Here is a 3,987-nt window from a genome sequence, read left to right as displayed (position 1 = left end):
AAGCTTTCTACCCTTCATCTCATGATGGTTTGGTCCGTGATGAGCTTTGTTGGATGCTCCTAAAGTTGTTCTTTGAAGTGTGCAAAGATGTGTTGGTTTGCTTTCGAGGTTATTGTGAAACTTTATTTGTTATTCTTTTAGTAATGGGTTCTTGATTAATTGATAGGTTTGGGCCAAGTCATCAACGTTTGAACAAGTTGTTTAAGCTATCAATTTTTTTATATTAACTAGACGTTGATTATGTGAACTAAAACATGTATGTTAGTACACTTTTATTCAAATGTGAGGTACTTAAAGTGTTTATTTGAAGACTCACACTTCCTTCTATCACTAAAGTTTAAAGAATACACTATGTTTCTTGTGAAATTTTTCTTAACACTTCTTATAAAATCTAGTGTCTAAACAATGTCTTTAACTACTCATTCACGTTTATTTTTCAGATGCTATATTGCGAAATGAATTTCAAAACACTATTCAAACACTTATTTATAGTGTTTTTCTTGTGATTTCAAATTGCAACCACTTATAAAGGATAAACTTGTCTTATCTCTAGTAAATGTAGGATCTATAATAACTTAAATTATATATTTAAAATAAAATTGATATAACTTGAATTATTTATTTAAAATTTTGTAGATACGAACAATTATGCGTTTTCACCAACTAAAACAAAATGATATGCACAGTTCCTTTGAAATTATGTTATTTAATTTTGTTCCTAATATACCTTTATAGAATTTTTTGTTTTCAGCACATGTATCATTCATTACATAAAATAACTGATCTTATAACCTGAGTAAATTTCAATCGATGAGTATAATATAGAAATACATTGTTTATGCTGGAATGGGACCAGGATCTTCGCCGAACGTCCTCATGTCGCTGTCGAGAGTCTTGTTGTCGCTGTCGCGCGTATTGTTGTCGCTGCCGAGTGTCCTACTTCTCCTAACTCTAGTTAATCGAACACTGAATGGGGGGTGACCTGTAGAAGACACTCCGACGCTCAAGTTAGAAATTCTCTCTGTAGGCCTTTTCTAATTTAGTAGTGAGTAAAACGTTAGTTTACCTCGAATCCTAAACCCTTATTTATAGAGTTTAAAGGAATCTGACCAATTAATTTACCTCTTAATGGTCATTAATGCAAATCTTAACTATTTAACAGTAGTCGTTATCACATTTATTTGTGCATTAACTCTGCTCAACGGTTGTCGGGACTGAACGACTGAGAGGCTCTTTCCTGCACGTTGACCATTCGGTTCGTTAGGGTCGTATGTCATCCTAACCGATCGTAGTGTATGAGCCCAAAGTAATGTAGAGGCTCTTTTGACTAGGGAAGGCAACGGGGCAGGTCGGGCACGAGTAGTGCCTACCCGCAACCCGACCCGCCAGATAAAATTGTACCCGCTACACGACGGCTACCCGTGCGGGTACACGTTCAAAAAATACTCGCGGGTATTTTAAAACCCGCGGATACCCGCAAAAAAAATATATTTAATACATTTTTAAAATAAAATTTAAATAAAAAAATATAATATAATATAAATTAAATTAAATATAACTTAAAATTTAATTTTAATTAAATTTAACCTAATAAAATATATTTTTATTTTATTTTTAATTAAATTTAATTAAAAGATATATAAATTATTAATTTTTTTTTAATTTTTTGCTGGTAACGGGTACCCGCGAGGTGGGTAGTATACTACCTGTACCCGACCCGTTTAGAAGCGGGTATTAAAATACCTGCTACCCGTTACCTGCGGGTAGTAAATACCTAATGCAGATTTTACCTGCGGATACTCGTACCCGCTGGTAAAATTGCCATCCTGGTAATGTTGAATTTTACCTATATTTCTTGTATGAATAAAGAAACAAAATCAACTCTTTCTTAGCTTTCTACCTTCTTTATGCCTATATTTGTTGTGTTTCTAAGTAGTTACAGATTGAGTTGTATTGATTTAATTTCATCACTAATCCCCACTTTTTACTATGTTTAGATCATTCACATAAAGCTTGTGTGCCAATCCAAAAATGTCAAAGAACCATAGAAGCAAGAAGAAGTGTGAAAAGAAGAACATTGAACATAAATGTTGTGGCTGGGGTGCAGCTGGCTTGCAGTTGAGCCCCATTCATCCTGGCTTGCTGTAGCTGAGGTGCAGTTGAGCGCCAACTCTCTGGAATTTTGCTGCTGGGGTGCAACTGGCGTGCAGTTGAGCACTCTATTACTAGAATGCTATGATGGGGTGCAGTTGGGGTGCAACTGAGTGGTGGCGATGCTGATGTGGCAAATTTGGTCTATTTAGGGCTGAAACTCAAAGGGATTTGGATCTTTTGCTGCTCAAACACGATTTCTCCATTTGGAGCTCTTGGAGGCGAGCTAGGAGCTGTGGGAACAGTCCTTCTTCACCTTTGGGTCTTCTTCATTCTTCCATTTCCACCATTGTTGTAAGCTTGAGCTCTCCATTCATGGAGAGCTAGTTTCATTGTTGTTGGGGGATTGATGTAGTCACTGAACTCTTATGTACACTATTGTGTTTTGAATGAATATATGCCTCTTTCATTGACTGTTAGTGTTTAATTCCTTCTCTTAATGCTTGTTGTGAAATTACTACTGATGGAATCCTGCCTGATGTGTTTTCTCTGTGTTCTTTTTTTTGTAGTTTTCACATATTATTGTGCACGTATTATAGCTTGTAAGGAGCATTGGTTACTATAAATACCCAGCTCCTCTCTTGTATTGGCACTTTTGAGCTTAATGAGAATTTGATTTTTTGACCTTCAGAAATAATTCTCTCTTGAAAGTCACATGCTAGAGAGTCCAAAGACTCCCTCTAGCCACCTTCCAAGCACACTCTCTCACTTCCATTTTTCCATTCCACTTTTCCATTCCACGGTGCTTCTCTCTCATCCACGACGTCATCCTCCACGAAGCGCTACTCATCTGCAGCCACATCTTTAGTCGCATGCGTCAGCATTTCGCTTCCTCATTAGTGCTTTGATACATCATCCTCAGCGCATCAGTTTTCATTTCACAGAAACCACAACTTCATTCGCATTTTCAACCTCAGATTTCACCTTGCATCTTTCTCGAGTCCGTCCACTCGAGAGCTCCTCCGTCACCATTCCACATTCAACTTCTATTCTACATTGTTTCTGTCATTGCAACCCTAGATCCAAACTTTCCACCGATTGTTTTCCCTTTTCTACCGTTTAATCCACTTTCCAGTGAGCAATCTAGCTTTCCCACCGTTCAATCTTGAGTTTGAACCGATTAATCGGTTCATTTTGAGCTTTCCCTTTTCTAGGGTTTCCTTCGTGTGTCTAGGGTTATCTACCGATTAAACCTTAGATCTTAGGGTTTTCTTGAGTCTGTTCATAGTTTAGTAGTTTTCCTTCGAGTCAGCTCCCGATTTAGAGCTTCGTCATCATTTTTCATCTTTTCCGCTGCGTTCATCTCTGGAGGAAGCTTCGAAGGAGCTCGCGACACACACATTCGACATCTCCTTGGAGGCTCGTCCATTAGTTGGCACCAGAGCTCAGGTTTCGTTCACGCGTTTAAGGTAAGTATCTCGGTTCGTCTCTGTTCTGAGTTTTCTTTAATTTCTGAGTTGTTCGGTTTTCTTCTGTTCTTTCGTTGTTTGCGTCTCTGTTCATTCATCTTGTTTTGTCTCGGTTTGATTTTGATTCTGAGTTTCTGTTTCGCGTCTCTGTTGCGTTTTCTTCATTTACATGTTGTTCATCATTTTCCCTTTAATGTCTTGATTTGTTTTTCTGATTTAAGTTATTGTGAATCTTGTTTGTGTTTCGTGTTTTGATTCTCTTCATATCTGTTTAGGTTTCCAAGTTGTGTGTCCTGTGCTTGAGTCATTATTTTTTAGTCTTATTATCATTTTAATTCGGTGCAAGTTTTTGTTTGAGTCTTTTATGTTTTGAAATCTATTTCTGTTTTTGTCAAAGTCATGTTAATTTGCTGATTTGTCTTTTAAT

This window comes from Vigna umbellata, chromosome 6 (genome assembly GCF_029865625.1).
Source record: "Vigna umbellata cultivar VRB3 chromosome 6, Vumbellata_1.0, whole genome shotgun sequence".
NCBI classification, from domain to species: Eukaryota; Viridiplantae; Streptophyta; class Magnoliopsida; order Fabales; family Fabaceae; genus Vigna; species Vigna umbellata.
This window is presented reverse-complemented; position numbering follows the sequence as displayed.